Source organism: Hyperolius riggenbachi, chromosome 2, assembly GCF_040937935.1.
Source record: "Hyperolius riggenbachi isolate aHypRig1 chromosome 2, aHypRig1.pri, whole genome shotgun sequence".
NCBI lineage: Eukaryota > Metazoa > Chordata > Amphibia > Anura > Hyperoliidae > Hyperolius > Hyperolius riggenbachi.
In genome coordinates, this window is record NC_090647.1 from 109,538,089 (window position 1) to 109,559,297 (window position 21,209).

General features: G+C 44.3%; 1 protein-coding gene and 1 long non-coding RNA gene across 4 annotated transcripts in view; one reads left to right on the forward strand and one right to left on the reverse strand.

Annotated features, from left to right (window-relative positions):
- Positions 1 to 1,392, reverse strand: part of LOC137545686 (uncharacterized) — a 64,262-nt gene extending 62,870 nt beyond the window's left edge. For both annotated transcript variants that reach the window (XR_011026078.1, XR_011026079.1), the window contains exon 1: positions 1,103 to 1,392. This is a non-coding gene — a long non-coding RNA (uncharacterized lncRNA). The remainder of the gene's footprint in view (positions 1 to 1,102) is intronic.
- Positions 1 to 21,209, forward strand: part of MAP3K12 (mitogen-activated protein kinase kinase kinase 12) — a 169,682-nt gene that overhangs the window by 27,950 nt on the left and 120,523 nt on the right. The gene's annotated exons all lie outside the window — the stretch shown is intronic.

A 21,209-nucleotide genomic window follows, 5' to 3' on the forward strand; every position in this document is an offset into this window, starting at 1 on the left:
GAACTAGTAGGCAGCAGAATGGTTAAGTGGTTTGTACTCTTACCTTGCAGAACTGATAGGCAGCAGAATGGTTAGGTGGCTAGTACTCTCACCTTGCAGAACTAGTAGGCAGCAGAATTGTTAAGTGGTCAGTACTCTCACCTTGCAGAACTAATAGGCAGCAGAATGGTTAAGTGGTTAGTACTCTTACCTTGCAGTGCTAGAGAGCGGAGTATTATTATTATTGATTTATCTAGCGCCAGCATCTTCTGTGGTGCTGTACAACAGAACACAAGATATAACCATGCAAAACAAACAATAGAAAAGTTAACAGTACAAGACAATCTGCCTGGAGTTTGTATGTTCTTCTTGTGTTGGGAATGGATTACCTAAGGGCACGTTAAATAAATACATTTACATCACTAATCATGATTGCCTTTCCCTTAAATTAGGCTTAGAATTTGGTAGGGCTATTAGATTGTGAGCTCCTGTGAGGCGAGTGAATTATTCAGTGTAATCTGTAAAGCACCATGGAAAATGTCAGTGCTGTAAAAGAGCATAATATTGTCTGTACCCTGTATATGTGAAGCTTGCCTGATTATTGCATATAAAGGGCTTATGGAAAGAGGATAAATGATTATGCCTTTTTCTGACGACTGTTTGGTGCTTCTGTCTGATATTATTACCAGATGTCTTGCCAGTGTGATCGATGGCTTGGTGAAGTTACCAGCCCCATACAACAGACATTACACCCTATGTGGATGCATCTGTACAATGTTCACAGCCAGACACAAAGCTGCAGGCTTTACTTGGCATTATGCTCTCAGACACAGATCCCGCACATGCTGTGACTCTCACACACAGCTACAAGCAACTCCTGACTGCTGTGCAGGAAGAAATGCACTCACACAGGCTGCACTGCAGGACTTCATATAGCTTATTCTATGCTGCCTAAGCTGCACTCTCAGCCCTATCATATGCTGTCACAAATGCAGATGTGCCAGGCTGCTGACACAGCATGCTGGTATCTTCATGCACGTGTCCTCTCAGAGATTTGCACCCCCCCTTTATAACATCGCACCACTTAATGCGTCTGTTCCTTCCCCCCACTCCAGCTCCTTACCAGCGTTCCAATAATGGTCCCAAATCATTTCGATAAGTGTGCGGTGCTGCCTGGCCGTGTCCTCTGATTGGCTGGGATAAAGATAGCCACAGGTTTTGATTGGTTGTTCAAAAGTCTCTTATAAGTTCTTATTGGAGAGTGGCCACAACTCATGTTACAGAAGGTTGTTGAGAGGCAAGGAGTGACACCCTGTCCATAGTCTTGTCACTTTGAGGTCAGCCCAGGGGGAGGCAGGCGGCTGGCAAGCATCTTTTATTTATAATGTTTGGGTGCTCTGACTGCTGCTCATCCTAGTTCTCCTCAAAGAGAAACTCTGCTAAATTCCTCCCTGCACAGTAAAGCTCCAATCAGCTTTCAGCTTTCCACCGCACCCTCCAATAACAGGGAATCAGACTGTGTCACAGCCAATGTTAGCACTTTGCTATTGGTGGGCATAGGGGAACTGTGTGGTGATTGGTGGAAATGAGGCTGGGCACAGGTGTTGCTGGGAGATGTTGGAAGGCAGAGCACTGTCTTTTCAGTGAGACAGGAAGAAGCATGTTTGCTAGAAATGAAATGTAAGCTTCTTCTGTGTTCCTTATTTGGGAATAACACAGAGCTGCATCATCAGCTCACACTCTGCACCAACAATATCAGAGGAATGGCCACAGCACAGGGCACAGAGCTGACACTAATTTCTGGAGAGTCATAATGAGGTTTGTCCTTTGCAGACACTTGTCCCTGGAAATGCCATGGATCTAGAACAGGACACAGATGTAGCACGTATTCCTATTTCTCTAGGTTACATAGCTTCATACATAGTTATTTAGGTTGAAAAAAGACATACGTCCATCGAGGTTTTAAAGTGAGAAAATTCTAAAAGGTGAGATTGCATGTCTGTTGTGTTAATCCTCTGCTTCGACAAGCTTCCTTAAAGGGATACTGTAGGGGGGTCGGGAGAAAATGAGCTGAACTTACCCGGGGCTTCTAATTGTCCCCCGCAGACATCCTGTGTTGGCGCAGCCACTCCCCAATGCTCCGGCCCCGCCTCCGGTTCACTTCTGGAATTTCTGACTTTAAAGTCAGAAAACCACTGCGCCTGCACGCCCGTGTCCTCGCTCCCGCTGATGTCACCAGGAGTGTACTGCGCAGACACAGACCATACTGGGACTGCGCTGTGCACTCTTGATGACATCAGCGGGATCGAGGACACGGCAACGCAGGCGCAGTGGTTATCTGACTTTAAAGTCAGAAATTCCAGAAGTGAACCGGAGGCGGGGCCGGAGCATCGGTGAGCGGCTGCGCGGGCACAGGATGTCTGCGGGGGACCATTAGAAGCCCCGGGTAAGTTCAGCTCATTTTCCCCCGACCCCCCTACAGTATCCCTTTAAAGGACAACTGAAGTGAGAGGGATATGGGGCTGCCATATTTATATCCTTTTAAGCAATGCAGATTGCCTGGCTGTCCTGCTGATCCTCAGCCTCTAATACTTTAAGTCGTATGTCCTGAACAAGCATGCAGCAGATCGGGAGTTTCTGACATCAGATCTGACGAGATTAGCTGCATGCTTGTTTCTGGTGTGACTTAGACACTACTGCAGCCAAATAGATCAGCAGGGCTGCCAGGCAACTGGTATTGTTTAACAGGAAATCAATATGGCAGCCTCCATATCCCTTTCAGTTCAGTTGTCCTTTAATTATTATTGTGATCAGATGTTCAGACTCCTCTGTGATACCTCTAGCTGCATGCTTTCTCCAGGTGTGTTATTGTGATAACATATCTCCAAGTTTCTGAGATAAGAAAGGAGACTTTTTCGATATATTGGTAAAACACACAAGCCCTGCCACTCTGTCAGCCACCCCCCACACCACTGCAAGACCATAAACGCATCTTCGTACTTCACACTAATCCTTTCGTTCATTGCCAAATTTAGAAGTATAATTTTATGCTAGCAGGTATAAATAAGCAGGGCAGTAATTTAAATTGTACCTGTGAGAGAAAAAGGTCAAAGTTAGATACTTACCTAAGTAGAGGGAAGCCTCTGATAATCCAAAGGCTTCCCCCATCCTCCTTGACCGCCCCGATCCAGTGTGGGGACCCTCCAAACCCATTTGACAAGAGCTTTGGGGAATAGGTGTGTGCAGCCGCGCTGACCGTGTACAAGTGTGGCTGCACTGTGCAGGCGCTACTGCGCATGAGTAGTTTTGAGGTACTACGCAGGCACAGGCCGTACTTGCAACTGCAACTGCGCCTTGCAGCCACATTGGTACATGGACTGGAGCGCGGCCACGAAGAAGAGGATCCCTGTGAGTATTGGTGGGGTGAATAAGGATTAACCAGTGGCTTCTCTCTACTGAGGTAATTATCCAACTTTCTGGGGCGTAACTTGCATATGACGCCAACCCCCACCCCCATCAGCAGCACAAAATTTGCTAGACCGCCTTCAGATTTTACAGAGCCGCTGCAGCGGAGCTTCATGCTTTACCTCATTCCGGCAGCTGGACAGGTCCTCCTTACTCCTCTGTGTAGCCGCACCGTGTGGCACTGGCGTAACTATCGGCCTGATGCTCTGCTGAACAGCTTACTGTTGATATTTTCAGCTCATCAGCTTCAGGCCAAGTGCATTTTTCACATAAAGCTGCAGGAGCCTCAGTGGTCACAAGAATGTAACGCTTATGTCCATGTAACATGTAACGTCCAGCTTACTAGGCTATGACATGGTCTACTAAGGACAATGCCTGGAGTTTATGTCTGGAGTTTATGCTCCACCAATACGCGTGTTACTAGAGCCAGATTACTGTAAGCTCTGATTTCATCTGTTCACTATTTCTACCCCCTTGACCCATATTTTCTGAAGACCAAATAGTACTCTAAAAACTAGACAGTAGATGACTAAATCTGACTAGTGGGATGGAATCCAGACGGATGAACTGGGTCCAGACTGAAGATTTGCTTCTATACACTAACCAGATTAGAGTCTTATCTTGGGAAGGTCTGTTAAAGGGAAATTCCGCACTTGTTGAGAAAAATGCAATGCTGCCAGTCCTGCTCTATATCATTAAAAGGGTTCATGGGAAACTTATTTCAGCTTGATACATTTGCTTTATGTGCATATAAATCGTGAGCATTCCACTGTGTAACAAAGGCTCCTGCCTTGTGCGGCGAATCACTCTTGCAGAGAGGTGGGAGATTCTGGGCAGTCTTGTGGCAATAGTATTAAAAAGAGTAGAGTTAGTTGCCAAGGATGCTAATAAGGATGGGAGCACATTTGCAGACATGATTTTTACGTTAGCTTTTAGGTTGTTCTACATTTTTTTTAGATTGTGGCGAATACACATCAATCGGAAACGTGTACGTCATGCGGGAAAAAGTGCTGTCCAGTTTCAAGGCTAGGAGCACACTTATGCGGCAAAACACACACCTACACACTAGCCATTGGTTTGAATGGTCAGCTTGAAAATCGCAGGTCCTTGGTGCTCGCATTTAAAAAAAAAAAAAAAAAGGTGAAGGACCGTGGAAAAATTGCATGGGGAAGGCATGAACACAGAGCATCTCAAACCTTGAAAACTTCAGCGAGATCACATCTGCAAATGTATTCCCAACCTAAATCATGGCAAAGAATGAGAATGTGAAACATGAACAATGTGCGATTTTTGAATCAAGCCATTCAAATCGATGGCCAGTGCAGCAGTTGTGCATTAGGTCACATGCAACTAAGTGTTTGGAGTATTTACATTCTGTAAATTCTCAGCCTGTTGCAGACCGACATGGAAATACACATTTTAAGACCATTAAACTGCAAACTACTTATGTAGCATCACAAATATATGTGTACAGCCATTTTCTTCTGAACGTGAAATTGACCTTTTATTCAGGTATGGGTTGAAATTAGCCTCGTCCCCCAGACCGGCAGTAATCTGCAGTGTTTACATCTTTTGGCCTTTTTTTTTAAATACAGTATATATTTACTAGACACACGTATGGATTCCTGTGCAGTGATTTGCTGGCCCATTTTATTTGCTGTCCCAGCAGCTGCACTCCTAGCAAATTTAGAGCCAGTCTTTACATCCTTATTTGCGTTTAGGAGTTGAGTGCTTGCGTCAGCAGTATAGGTCAGGTGGGGGTGTGTGTGTGGTGTTCTGATTGTGAGAGTTATTGCTCACACCCCATCTACAGAACCAGGACAGCAATGAGCACAGCAGTCTTATTGGACACGAGAGTGTTGTAGGGCAGAATTCAAAACTGCAGTATTATGGCGAGGGGTGGGCAGGAATAAAGTATGAGAGTGAAACATGTGGAATAGGAGTTTACATTCAGTGTCGGTTAAGCAGAATCCATATAGTGTCTGGCAGAATTCTGCAAACATTTGTATGGCTTCTTAAATGCAAGGAGCAGGGTTGCAGTCACTTACATTACCGGCAAGCAATCATGCAAAACCAATTTCAGTGCTAAATCCAACGGCATGCACAATCCAAGAGTGACGGCTCGTAGAAATTATGATTCTTGTTTTGTGAGACAGGGTGGTTCAGTGCACAAAAATGTCTTCTTCCATTACCCCAGCTCAAGAATAAACTCTCATCATAAAAGTGTGCCTGAATCCCACCAGCATTTATATTCTGCAATAGTTAGAATTGTGGGAGAACTGGAATGTTGCACAGGGCACAGATTCTTAAAGATGTATACTTTTTCTTCTCTAGGGGAGCTTTCTTGTGGCTGCCCTTGCAACAGCTGCCCTCTCATTCCATGTGCAGCCTCCATTTCCATATGTAACATCCGCTGAAAGGGTGACAGTGTTACTGTTCGAATTCAGGAAATTGAATTTGGAAACCCGAATTCTCTCACACTTCAGCACCCGAAGAAGAGGACACAAGGTGTTCACTTACTTGCGAACTATATGAACTCCCCATGACCCTGTCCACTTCTTTGGGTGCTGAAGTGTGGTGTTCCGAATTCAATCTCCCAAATACGAACACCAACAATAGTGGCTACTATGAAGAGAAGCAGAGCTCCACATGGAAATGGAGACATGAGGAAGTTGCCCAAGAGTCAGTAAAAGAGGGTAGAGTAAGACCCTGTTTACATAATCAGCTGAAGGCGGTGCTCCCATGAACATGCCGCAGGGTTGCTAAAGCTCAAACAGGCAGCAGAGAGGCGTCATTCTCATGGTGACCCACCTGAGTGCGGCCACACTCAAATCAGACATAAGGCTGTTTCTTGCTGCTAGGTAACTACACCTTGTGTCAAGCACTAACACCTGTGGGCTTACTAACATTGCCTATCGGCAGCCAGAAGGAACCCCCTTTAGATGCTGTAGACACCCCTTCCTGTGAAAGACACCTAGGAAAACATGATCTGCATGCTCATTCTGGGTCAGCGTAAATATCAAAGGCAGAGGATCACCATGACAGCAAGGAAACTAGTACTTTTCAGAACAAATTAAGCAATAGCAACTGCCATCATCATTCCATGTAATTCTGTGGGATTTGCTACAGTATAGTGAAATTGTCTTATTGAAGCAGGGGAACCTACCCTCACAATGTCCTGATGGGCTTTAAAAAGGGATTGTTACCCACAAATTCAAATTCCATTTACCCACTGCTCTGTGTTTAATATGCAGCCTGCAACCTTACCCTGCATTGCAAGCGCTCCAACCTATTCAGAAATGTTTCTGCTGTAATAAATGTTATCTCGGTCAGCCTGATTCTATTTTTGCCATTGCCAACAAGAAGGAAGCTTGTCATAACCCCTCCCACATTTCTGCTCCACACTGATTGCCTGAGGGCAGTTCAGTGAGCTGCTGTCACATGTGTTTACAAAGCAAGCTAGCAACAACAGTGCAGCTTCTAGGAGAAAAAAAAGTAAGGGAGGATATGACAACTGGATTGGCTTCAGTCAGAGGGAATCAAGATGGAAAATACTAGGAACAAAATTTTCTTTATTTACTATTTAGAATTCACTGAGATCAAAACATGGACAGTTCAGTACATCTGTTATGTAAGTAGAACAAGGAGTTATCCACTTATATATGTGGTTTTTTTCCTGGGATAGTATAGCTGCCCCTGCTGCTTTAAGGCCAGTTTAGCACATTATGTACACTGAGGCCTTGTTCACATTATAAATCGCCAGCGCTATCACAAGCGCTGATCGATTTATAGAGTGATTTTGTTATAGCTTTTCCCAGCAATTTTCACTTAGAAAAGGGCTTTTATAAGCCCTTTTGTGGAGCGATTTTTTTTTCACTTCCTGACACTAGTCAGGAAGTGAACTTTTTGAATAAATACAATGTATTTATTCATATAAGCTCTCGGGAAATCGCATTTCAAATAGCTTTTTCAAGCACTTTGCGATTTCCCTATACTTTCTATTGAATCGCAAGCACTCAGAAAATGGTGCAGGAGCCGCGTTTGCAATTTAATAGAAAGCTCATCGCTCATGTGAGAACAATCTCATATAGAGAGCAATATTGCACTGGCACTCTTAGTGTGAACAAGCCCTTACTATAGGCTGTAAAGTGTCATTAGATTGAAACTTGTATTTATTTAGACTTTTGGTAGAGCCCTGATACAAAATAACCTGAAGAGGGTACAGGCAGTAAGAGAGGCAGGTCAGTGCAGAAATAGTCATAGTTTCTTCAATTTACATTTAGCAGTACTCTAAATTCCACGATTCCATAGACAAAAATATCCTTCAAGTTATACCAGTTTTTGCCTTTCATTTTAAACACATTATTACTTTGCTTTTAATCTGCTTTAAAATATTACTTACATCTTGTCCTAAGTTTAAGTGCACTTCCAGAAGGGATTTGGAGAGTTACTGCTATACTAGCAACGGAAAAGCAAGTTTTCCCTGGAAGAGTTTGTTGTTCCTTAATGCAAAGGTGTATCTAAAGGGGTGCAGGCATGGCTTGTGCCATGGGCGCCATGCCTGCTCCTGTGCTGCGCCACTATGCCTGCCCCTGTGCCTCCCGGTCACTCAGACCTCAGATCAGATTACTGGTAATTTGGTTATCTAGTGAACAAGGCTACTCAGCAATATCCCTAGCCACAAAACACAGGCAACCGTAACACATGTATGTGAGAAAGGATGCTGTTTTTAGAGGGGAAGGGGGCTCTGGCCTGGCAATTTAAATGTTTGCCATAAGCTCTATATAACCCAGATACACCCCTGCCTTAAAGAGGAGCTGTTAGGTATAGGGTCTCAGAGAAAAAAAAACACATATATCAGTAGCTAAATATTGGCTGTACTTACATTACATATGCATTTCACTGTCCACGTTTGGATTTCACAAAATTTTTATATAGTATTTGCAGAGATTGATGCTCCTGACAGCTCATGGCAGGTTCCATATTTGTCTTGTATGAAGCCAATTGTGATGTCATATCCTCCCTTACCCAGCTTCCTGATGATTCGACTCACAAAAAAGATCAGGATCAAAGATCCTAATGGTTCATGATCCGGACAACACTACTGTGCAGTGAATATTAATTAGCCATGTGGCTAGGAACAATAGCGGACTCCTGCAGTATACTCTAACAGAACATGTGCCCTGTGTTCACTCAGGAACACTTAATAGGCTGCCACTGAGCAGAGACAACAAAACAGTCCATCTACTCTGTAAATAAAATGATTTTCAAGAGTAGGAGGATAAATACAATTATTTCCTCAGTTTATTTTCACCTCGGGTTCACTTTAATGCCTAATCCTGTGTAATGCTTTCTTCACCTGGCATTGAGAAGATGAAGCTTAAAAGGAACTGGTGATGAGAGAAAGATGTAGGCTGCCATATTCATTTTATTGTAAACAGTACCAGTTGCCTGGCAGTCTTGCTGATCTCATTGGCTGCAGTAGTGCCTGAATCACACATCTGAAACAAGCATGCAGCTTATTTTGTCAGAAACGTGAGCTGCATGCTTATTCAGGGGCTGTGTCTAAAAGTATTATGCTGGGAATACACGGGTCGATCCGGCGGCCGAATAGCCGCCGGATCGACTCCCGCCGCGTCCCCGCGCGGATCGATTACTGCTTGTCCCTGCCGGCGCTCCGGGACGCGGATCGATTACTGCTTGTCCCTGCCGGCGCTCCTTATCAGCTGCTCGATTCCCTACCATTGTCCGCCGGCGGGGATCGAGCGGGCGGGGGTGGAGCAGCGTGATCGGACTAACTGAATATTATCAGCTGGCCGGATCAGCTGCTCGATACATGGTACAGAAACGTACCGTGTATCCCCAGCATTAGAGCCAGAGGATCAGCAGACAGCCAGGCAATGTGCATTTTATAAAAGGAAATAAATATCTTAGCCTCCATATACCTCTCCCCTCAGGTACCCTGAAATAGTGAGGATTGTATCAGAGTGACGTGTTCCCTCTGCCTTATTAATATACTGTCATTAAGATCAGTAGTGATCTCAGCCACGTGCTTGACAGCAATAAGCTTAGCTGGTCTCAGACAGCAGCCCCAAACTGACACAAGCCATCTGTGTGTACTCTCTAAATACAGTGCTGGGCTGTGCATCTGCTGCCTATGCTACTAATTAAACAGTTAAAATCATAGAGTATTCTGATGAATGGCAAAAAAAAATGTAAAATGCATAAATTAGAATCCAAAGCACTGCTGGTTGCTGTTGAGACCCAACGCTGCTTCCAGTAATAAGGCTTAGAAACCAGGTACATCAAGGTCATCTAGTACCTGAAACTTTCTCTGTTATGTGTGGAGTGACCTGTTGTATGCTGGACTGAGGAACAGCAGAATACATAAAGAGGATGGAAGACTGTACTGCGGTACTGCTGTGTTTATGGCAAGAATTATGTGCTGCAGACTAGAACAAGGGCTGGGCATCAAATAATGAAGAAGTTTGTTTTTTCTCTCTCTCTTTCTTTTTTTTTTTTAAATTGCCTTTCGTGCCTGACAGAAAAAATATCACTCTGCCTCCCAACATCTCCCAGCAACACCTGTGCCAAGATTACAATTCTCCAATCAGCTCTCCGAACCATCATGTGCCCACCAATCCATTTGAGGGAGGAGTAGGTGTTTACCAGCGTAGTGTGTGTTGATTGGTGGGAGTGGGGAGGAGCTAGAAGCTGACTGGCTGCTGTTTGTATATGGGGGGAAATTTGCAGGGATTCTGTGTATAGGCTGAATACCCTAGTGCAGACACTGAGCATGCAGCGTTAACCCATTCACCTATGAATTGAGATAATAAATGTACTGCTGCTGCTGTGTTAAGTCTGGCAGATGTACCCTCACAGAAATGTATGGGCTTTACATTCTTGTGTAAATCTAGTTATGAATTTTAGTCTAGACAGTGCAGACATGTCCCTGATAGGCAGTGATAAGGTATTATCAATCAAGATTGTTCAATGCAATTATTTTATATGATGCTGGCTCTGTATCTGAACTTTAGAATCCACATCACCGACTGAGCCTCAGAGGAGATGACAATATATTGTCCCTACCACCTATGGACCATTTGAACCATGGTGAAGATGATTGGGGGGGCAGTGAGGAGTCCTTTAGCTTACCAGTATGTTTTATGCTGGCCACACATGTATACATTTTAATACAATCGTCTTAAAGGAATAATAATGTGAAAATAAACTGAAGAGATAAACACTTGTATCTATCTTCCTTCTCCTAAAAATTACTTTTGTAGATATCCCAGTTTTATTTTATTTTTAAATCTACTTTTTACGTTTTTTACTGTTTCATTTTCTCTGCTCAGTGACACATGAATTGAAGTATGCCAGCGCTAAAATCTATGAACTATTTATTGTTTTTATCTCTTTCCTGCTCTCAGAAGCCATTTTCAGCCAGGAAAGTGTTTTATAGCTCTAATTCCTTATCAGTGAGGGTTACGGTATAGTATGACCAGGTCTATAGTCTGAACAGTCTGACTGTTCTTAAAATGTCACTAACATACACACTGGTGTTTAACTCTTTCAGGCAGAGAAAGAAAAAGAGGAACACAGCCTAGTTATTTGTGTAGCGAAGGAATTGGTTTCTCCCCTATTCAGGCTGCAACTAAAATGATTACCAATAGAGGTGTGCAGTGCCCCACAGAGACTTAAATACACACCCTGAATTCAAAACAGGTGCACACTATGCACTAAACCCTAAAACTAGATACAATTGAATGCAAACTGATACACCTGAATGCAGCTAGCCATAGGTAGACTTACATTTTTGTACAACAGGAGCAGATGGCAGTGCTATCCAGGGCTGTGGAGTCGGTACAAAAATCCACCGACTCCGACTCCTCAGTTTAGGATTCCTCGACTCCGACTCCTCTAATTTGCATATTACAATCTTGTTGATTGAAAGTATGTAACATGAAATTTGTCTCTTAACTGCCAACGCTTAGGAATTTTAAAAGACAACTGCAGTGAGAAGGATATGGAGACTGCCATATTTATTCCCTTTAGTCATAGACTTAAACTAGTCCTTGGTAAGAGTACTTGTAAAAGGTACAGACTGGAACAAAGAACATCTGTCAGGCCCTAGGCAGTGTAACTGTGGGTACATGTAAGAGTGATGTGCAGGTACTCTGCAGGGGAATAAGGAGATTCTTCCTCTATTACACATTCTTCATGTACAATCTGAACCAGATTTATGGGTGATAGACAACACCTCTGTGTTCAATGTGCACAACATTCTTAGTGGATTCCCTGCAGCTCTGTGGGGAGTGCATATGTAGAGTATAGTACTACTGTGTAACAAAGTAAACCTGAGATAGATGAAATTAAAGTTTTATACATACCTGGGGCTTCCTCCAGCCCCCTTCAGGCTAATCATTCCCTCGCTGTCCTCCTCCGCCACCTGGATCTTCTGCTATGAGTCCAGGTACTTCAGCCAGTCTGGCGTAGTGCGCATGCACACTCCGCTGCCGGGAGCGTACTACACCTACGCAGCACTGTTGCGCAGGTGCAGAACGCTCCTGGCTGTGGAAGCAGCATGCGGCTGGACTGCGCTGACTGGATGAATTACCAGGACTCATAGCAGAAGATCCAGGTGGTGGAGGTGGACAGTGAGGGACTGAATAGCCTGAGGAAGCCCCAGGTATGTATAAAACTTTTCTTTTCATCCTTCTCAGGTACCATTTAATTCATAGTCACCAAACCAAATTTTAACAACATATCAAATGATTTGATTTCATGAGCAAAGAGAGTGCGTACATTTGCATAAATCAGAATCAACGCAGAATTATTTCCATCTCATTGACCATCTCTATTAGTGACATGGCTACACATCAGGCTTTATACTTACAGCATAGATGTTATTTAGTATATATAAGAGATTCCTGTGTACACATCATATATACAGTCACAATCAGATGTGTATACCTGACTTTAAAAATACGGGGACTGCTTTATTGAAGCAGCACAAATAACTAATTTTGATTGGTTTATTTCATTTTTGTGGACTAAGCACAGCTATTACTGTATGTATAAATTATTTATGATGACTATTATCTGAGAAATAGAACATTTATCATATTTTCTATTTTAATTACAGTTTAAATTCATTAGGAGTCGGAGTCGTTGCATTTTTTCCGACTCCAGGCACCCAAAATTTCCACGATTCCGACTCCGACTCCACAGCCCTGGTGCTATCAAATTCAGGCTGTAGGCTGAAATCCTCACCAGAGGTTAGGTCTCTTCAGTGAGGACCCCTCAACGTGGTGGAAGAGTCTAGTACTGAACAATCTGCGTGCAAACTCTTTATTGGAAGCTAACGTCCTCCATTTGTTGCATCTGTTTTGAATGCAAATTGTGTAATATTCTTGTGTGTGGGCTCTGCACATCTATGCAGTTGGTCAATTCGGGTGCAACCTGCATTTGGAAGTGCTGCTATCTAGTTATTTGTTTGCTTGGTACTGTACATACACATGTCTATCTTATCATGTCACATTACCTCAGTATTCCTTTAAACTAATATATTTATACTGCCTGTAAAAACAGGTAAAAGGATTGTTTAAGCAAAAAAAAAAAAAGAATATGATTTGATTAACTCTAAATCTTCTGTCTTTCCTACTTGATAAAGTGATCCCACTTGATCTTAAATAATGGCAATTAATCAGTCATTCTTGTCTTGTTAGTTCATTTTGTATAGATTGTGTCATGGAATGAGTGTAGTTTAAATATATGTGGGTTGGAATAGGAGGAAGACTCCATTAACACACAGAACATTCAAACTCAATGTCCTTTTGGTGAGAATGAAACTTTGGTCTCTAGAGCTGTAGGGCAGGAATGCTTATCACTTAGCTACTGTGCTGCTATGATTATATTTTTGTATGTTGTATGTGAACATTTAGTTTCATGCATTGAGGGTTCATCTTGGTTAAAAATAGGACTGGTGGAAGCAGACAGTTAAATTGCTTGGTTACCTTTTCTTAGCCCCCCCCCCCCCCCCTTCTTTTTCTGTGCTTCCCCAGTCTAGGTTAGACAGATCAAGCACAGCAGTGATTTGAGATAGGGTATCTCACCTCCTTCAGCACTGTCTGTCCCATCCAGCAGTCAATCTCTTTCTGCCTTTCTCACTCTCCTGCACATCGCAAGTAACCACATGACGTTCAGGAGAACCAGGACTTAGAAGGCAGGCAGCCGCTGCGGAGGACTGACACATCGCTGGAGTAGGTGATATGCTCAATCTCAAATGCCCCTGCTGTACCATTACCCTGCCTAAAAGTGGCCATACATCTACATCATACATCGATTCATTAATTTTATCGAATCGAGAAAGAATCATATGTGTTCCAGTATGCCCAATCAATGAAAAGTGGCCGATATCATGTTGAATTGACCAGCTTAGGCCCGGTTCACACTTGCATTTTTTTCCAGACCGGATCTGGAACATATACTGTACAAACGTAACGGACGAGATTGGATCCAATGATAACCTATAGGTCCGTACACATCCATCTGCCCCACCGGTTCCGTTTCCTTCTGGACTTTACGTTCCGGCGGCCGGGCCGGAAAAATGCTACAGACCCTTTTTTTTCTTGAAGGTTGTGCCCTGCGGAACTGATCCGGAAGGTTTTGCAGCTTAATAGGAACAAATGGAAAACGGAAGTTGACGACACACTGCTTATAAAAAAGGGGTTGGGTGGGGTGTTTAGGTATGGATAAAGGGGTTGTGGGGGTGGGTTGTTTAGGTATGGACACTTACAGGGTGTCACGATCTGCATCTGCTGGTAACATCATGAACTCTATGGATGGACTTCCTATGTCTCACCAGCAGATGTCACCAATCTCTTCAGGGATTGTGCAGCCTGAACTGCTCTCTGCCCACCAGCAGAGGTCTCTATTTCCAGAAACATTTCTGTTACAGACTGCTAATGAAGGCAGGTCTGGGATCACATGGACATTGTCACCTGACCTCCCAGCACACCATTTAACCAGCTTCAGCAGACCAGTTCAGTGCTAGTTCTTCAAACCTGTTTCCTGGACCTGATCCCCGAGTTCTAGCCTTCCCTGATTCAGTCTTGTTACCTGCCGTGTATGACCTTTTGCTATTTCCTCGACTAATCTTTTGCCTAAGCGATTATATCTCTGTATGATTTCCTGGTTTGACTCTGCTTGTATGACTATCCGTTGCCTGTCGATATCTGCTTTAGCCGCCTTGTTTATGTATATATTGTATATAGTTTGTGTGTATATATATTAACCAGGTTCCAGGGTTTAGTGTGCACACTAGTGATATATGCTTAAGGCTGCCTTGCATATTCACTATATGCAAGGAGCACTTAGTGCATATATATCCCTGACTATTACTAGTCCTGTGTATGGTTTCCTTTTTGCAGTTGCATATCTTCTTATTTTTGCCTGGTTTCCGTGCATGAAGCTAATGTACGTTTGATGCTATGTGCTTAATTTATGTTGCAATAAACCTTGTTATTTTTCCCTATTCCTGGCCTGAGTCTTGGTGTATTTCCACATTAGTGACTAACCTGCAATTCCTATGCACTGCATGTGATGTGTTATGTTACCAGTGCAGAGGTATCGTAACACAGGGATATGGACATCCGGCAGTAGCTGTAGAACTTTTCTGGGTGTCGTCTCAGGTCCCGGTACAGCGTCTGGAACTATCTCTTCCTCTGTCTTTTCATTAGTAAAGGGTGCACCCACCATCTCCTGCGAGTAGCACGCTTACGTCCCACATAGTAGTAGGTAAATATCAGGAACGATGCTATTCCAAGCCAGAAGCTGTATAAATACACTGGATCCATGGTCCACACAGCAGTCTCTGTCTCCAACGATGACATCCACACAGCAGGCTCTCTCCAACAATGACCACAGTGCATTTCCACACCTTCCAGACCCCAGGTATATATCTCTTTAAAAAATGGAAACTGATCTTAAGCCCCGTCTACACGGAGCGAGCTTTCCACAATGTGCCTTATCAATCAAGCCGCTGATGCGGCTCGATTGATAAGATCCGACTGGTCGGATCTCGCCACCGCCGATTCCCTGCTCGTTCCCCACGAGGGGACAATGGGAGGGAATCGAGCGGAAGATAAGCGGGCCGGCGGGGACGAGCGGGGGACCAAATCCAACGCACACGCGGGCGAACGGGACGCGGTGATTACGCGCGGAGATGCGGAAGAGGCGATCTGGCGACTAATCGAGCCGCCGGATCGCCTCGTGTAGACGAGGCTTAAAACGTATGAAAAACCGGACACACACGGAACAGAAACTGAACGGAACTGGAAGGGAGTCGGACCGGAACGGACTTCAACGGATCCGTTTCAACTGACAGTTTGGGCTGCTAACGCAAGTGTGAACCGGGCCTTAGTCAGTCGAGCGGGATGGAAGATATTGGTCGATCACACAGGAATCGGCTACTTTTTACATATTATTCGTTCGACATTTAATAGATTTTTGTATTCAGATCATGGAGGCACATCGGCCATCTCGATTAGTGAAAGTAGGATATCGCTTGTGGGTGGGCCATTAGTTGATCGACTTTTGATCAACCACACTGAAGTTGATCGCCCAATAAAGTTGATTGCTTTGTCTCAAAATCGCTAGATGTATCGCTACCTTAAAGAGAATCTGAAGCCTTCTAAAAATCCTCTTTTTTTATTTGACATTTATCTTCAGCAATATCAGCAGTACTAAAACGCCGCATTCCCGCGGCAGAACAATGTCATTAACCCCCCCAATCCCCGAGGTAAAATGTGGGTAGCGCTTCCTGGTTGAGGCAGAGCTTTGTGCTGTAGCTCTGCCTCTACTCATGTCAATCCCCGCTGATCGCTGCCTCTCCCCGCCCCTCTCAGTCTTCTTTCACTGGGAGGGGCGGAGAGGGGGGGCGATCCGCGGGTACTGATGCTAATGGAGGCAGAGCTACAGCGCTAAGCTCTGCCTCCCTGGGCAGCAAAGTAGTGGAATTTTGCACCAGTATGCAAGGCGGTATGTAGGGCAGAATGACATTGTTCTGCCACGGGAATGCAGCGTTTTAGCACTGCTGATATTGCTGAAGATATATGTCAAATAAAAAGAGGATTTTTAGAAGGCTTCATACTCTCTTTAACTTATACTGTGCTGTGGTAGCACAGGAGGGGGGCCCTAGGAAGGGGAGCGAAGGTATAAGTCAGTCCGCCTCTGCAGAAGGCGAGGGGTAGTCCACAGTTTTCTGCATGCTATGGCTAAGAGGGAGAATGACATTTTTCATTTGACTTGACTTAGTAAATCAAGCCCTGTGAGTTATTTCTTCAAGTCTGGTGAAAAATACAAAAAAATACACAAATCAAGCAGTCTGTGCTGGAAAATTTTAGCTTTATGACACGATTAAAGCAAACCTGAAGCGAAAATAAACGTATGATATAATGAATTGTATGTGTAGTACAGATAATGAATAGAACGTTAGTAGCAAAGAATAGAGTCTCCTATTGTTTCCAGTACAGGAAGAGTCAGAAAAAACCTTCCGTTATCTATGCAAAAGAGCTTCTGTAAGCTAGCCCACCAACTTGGTCAAACTCAATGTCGTTTTCTGAAGGAACAGTGAAAGACAGCTTGTAATAAAGTTTAACTGCAGGGAAGTTCAAATGGTCATTATCTCTGCTTTGTTTTATAGCTTAAAAACAGAGTGTGGTTTTAAAACTGCAACTGTGACAGCATGATGCACTGTTATAAAAAAAAAACAACAACAACCAAACCTACATAACTGAAACTAAAAATATGATACTCTTTTCTTTGCTACTAATGCTGTATTCATTATCCGTACTACACATACAATTCATTACATCATATGTTTTTTTTCACTTCACTTGCAATTTTCTCTATTTAAACAGGATTTCTTTGTGGTTTCTGCGAAATTTCAATCACATGAAATGAGCAGATCAAATAGGCGCTAACTATATGAAAAGGTAAGCTAATTAGCATAGCAGTGCAAAGGATGCTGACAGTGTAAATACTAACGGCTTGCCATTTGCTCAAACAGATCCAAAACCGAATCTACTAAAACCAGAAAACACTAAATATGTTCAGTTCTCAAAGCCCATGCATTCTGTGACAGTAAAGCGATAATGGGCAGATGGCGTTTATATGATGGCAGCTTTCAAATGATTCCGTACTTGAGCAAACTGTGCTATTCTGTGAGCATATATAAATATTTCAGCTCTAGAGAATGATACAGTATTCATGTTGAGAGTCAAATCGCAGTGAAATATTCTGAAGGTTGATTACATGTTCTATGCTGTTATGCACAATGGGAATAAACAGTAAGTCCAGTATAGCGGAAGGGCAACAGTCCAGCCTGTCCCACAAGGTTAATAACCGCCTCATTCCCAGCTAGTGATAGAGCAAGGCCTTACTTCTGATTTCACCACAGGACTTGTAAAACTCTGTCAAGTGGAAACAATCATTTTCATACTGAAGGGTTTGACTTAATTGGTGGCGTGATTGTCTCTTTCCCTTCTTTCCCCAGAAGATGCCAGGCTTACTAGAGGATATCGCAAAGGGTTATTTGTAATTCCTCCTCTTTAACTGCACAGAACAGAAGGAAAACTTAGAGAAATTCACCCTGTATGTGTTTAGAGAGTTTAGCCTGTCTTATTCCCCCTCATCTGTGACTTATCACCACTGTAATTTGATCTCACAGCTGTGTCAGCTCAGGAATCTCCTCTGCCACGGCAGAGGAGATTCTGCACGGCAGGTAATTTGTAAACACAGGATGTTAACCCTGTGTCTGCTTCCATGAAAGCAGGAAGTAAACACACTACAGATTTATTGTAGGATGTGTATCAGCTGGAACAAATAAATGTTTTTCTTGAAAGGTTATTATGTTGTTGCTTATCCTTTAGAACAGAGAGGAAGTTCTGAGTTCAGGTCTGCTTTAAAAGTGTGTGTGTTACTATTTTATTTTTGTAAATAGTGATCTTTTTTTTAACAGAATAAAAAACAAAACTAAAATGTAATGTTGGTAAAGGGGAGGGTGGGTCACTAGACAACAGTGAACTATGTAGGGGAGTAGAGGAGGGCCACTAGACACCAGGGATCTGTATAGGGAAGTGAGGGGTGCCACTAGACACCAGGGGATTGTATAGGGGAGGGAGGTGGCCACTAAACACCAGGGAACTGTATGAGGGGGGAAACTAGACACCAGGGAACTGTATATGGGAAGGAGGGGAGTCTCTAGACACCAGGGAACTGTATAGGGGAAGGGGGAGGGGCACTAGACAAGACAAGACAAATAACATTTATATTGCGCTTTTCTCCTTGCGGACTCAAAGCACCAGAGCAGAGCAGCAGCCACTAGGGCGCGCTCTATTGGCAGTAGCAGTGTAAGGGAGACTTGCCAAAGGTCTCCTACTGAATTAGTGCTGGCTTACTGAACAGGCAGAGCCGAGATTCGAACCCTGGTCTCCTGTGTCAGAGACAGAGCCCTTAACCATTACACCATCAGCCACACCAGGGATCTGTATAGGGAAGTGAGGGGTGCCACTAGACACTAGGGGATTGTATAGAGGAGGGGGGTGTCCACTAAACACCAGGGAACTGTATGGGGGGGTGGCACTAGACACCAGGGAACTGTTTATGGGGAGCAGGGGAGCCACTAAACACCAGGGAACTGTATAGGGGAAGGAGGGGAGCCACTAGACAACAGTGAACTATACAGGGGAGTAGAGGAGGGCCACTAGACACCAGGGATCTGTATAGGGAAGTGAGGGGTGCCACTAGACCCCAGGGAATTGTATAGGGGAGGGAGGTGGCCACTAAACACCAGGGAATTGTATAAGGGGGGGGGGGAACTAGACACCAGGGAACTGTATATGGGAAGGAGGTGAGCCACTAGACACCAGGGAACTGTATAGGAGAAGGAGGAGGGGCACTAGACACCAGGGATCTGTATAGGGAAGTGAGGGGTGCCACTAGACACTAGGGGATTGTATAGGGGAGGGAGGTGGCCACTAAACACCAGGGAGCTGTATGGGGGGGCACTAGACACCAGGGAACTGTATATGGGGAGCAGGGGAGCCACTAGACACCAGGGAACTGTATAGGGGAAGGAGGAGGGGCACTAGACACCAGGGATCTGTATAGGGAAGTGAGGGGTGCCACTAGACACTAGGGGATTGTATAGGGGGGGGAGGTGGCCACTAAACACCAGGGAGCTGTATGGGGGGGCACTAGACACCAGGGAACTGTATATGGGGAGCAGGGGAGCCACTAGACACCAGGGAACTGTATAGGTGAAGGAGGAGGGGCACTAGACACCAGGGAACAGTATAGGGGATGGAGGGGGGCTATTAGACACCAGAGAAATTTGTAAGGGAGGGAGGTAACCATTAGACATTGAGATTGGCCCACGACTTTGCCCCAGTGTTCAATGTTGGCCCACTTGTATTTGAGTTTGACACCCCTGGTCTATAGTCAGCTATGGGAGCCTGTGATGCTTCTGCTGGGGCTCGGGGATCGGTATACCCGCATTTCCAGATTGCAGATTGGGATCGCTCCAGTCAACAATAAACAATAAACTATTCACCTCTCTTCTCACTGCTGAATCACACCAATCTCCACCAAGCCCTCCACTGGCTGCTGATTACAACAGTGGAAGATCCAACTCATACTCCTAAAGATTAGTTTGCATTGTCAGCTCTCCTATATGATCGAATGGCCATTCAGTACTTTGACCAGCATCCCAGCTTATAACCAATCGGAAAGGATTGCTGCATCAATGTATTCAGTGAGGGAGAGAACAATTTGATCCCCTACTGATTTTGCTTGTTTGCCCTTTGACCAGGAAATGGCAAGTCTACAATTGTAATGGTTGGTTTATTGTAGCTGTGAGAGACAGAATAACAACAAAAGAACCTTAAATAAGACAAGACAAATAACATGTATATCGCGCTTTTCTCCTGGCGGACTCAAAGCGCCAGAGCTGCAGCCACTAGGACACGCTCTATAGGCAGTAGCAGTGTAAGGGAGACTTGCCTAAAGTCTCCTACTGAATAGGTGCTGGCTTACTGAACAGGCAGAGCTGAGTTTTGAACCCTGGTCTCCTGTGTCAGAGGCAGAGCCCTTAACCATTACACCATCCAGCCAATGTCCTCCCTAATGTCCCAAAGTCAGAGCTTGATGTGCATTGTGATGAGAGAAATAAGTATAGGATCCACTATCAAAAGATGACTTAGCATTTGGTGGTAAAACCCTTGTAGGCAATCACAGAGGTGAGACGTTTCTTGTAGTTGACCACCAGGTTTGCACACATCTCAGGAGGAATTTTGGCCCATTCCTCTTTGTGGATCCCATCCAAGTCAGTAAGGTTTCGAAGCTGATAGTTGGCAACTCGAACCTATAGCCCGCTTCACAGATTTTCTATTGGATTAAGGTCCGGAGACTAGCTAGGCCACTCCAGGACCTTCATGTGCTTCTTTTTGAGCCACTCCTTTGTTGCCTTGACAGTGTGTTTTTGGTCAGTGTCAAGCTGGAATATCTATCCACAATCCAATTTCACTGCCCTGGCTGAGGCACAGAGATGCTCACCAAAAATTTGATGTTACATGGCCCCTCCTGTTGTTCCTTCAATGGGGTTAAGGTGTCTTAAGCATCCATGTTTGAAGGTGTGGAGAGGAGGTCTCTGTACTTCAAAAGCACAGGGCAGCACCAGTACAGAACATAATTAGAGAAGCTCA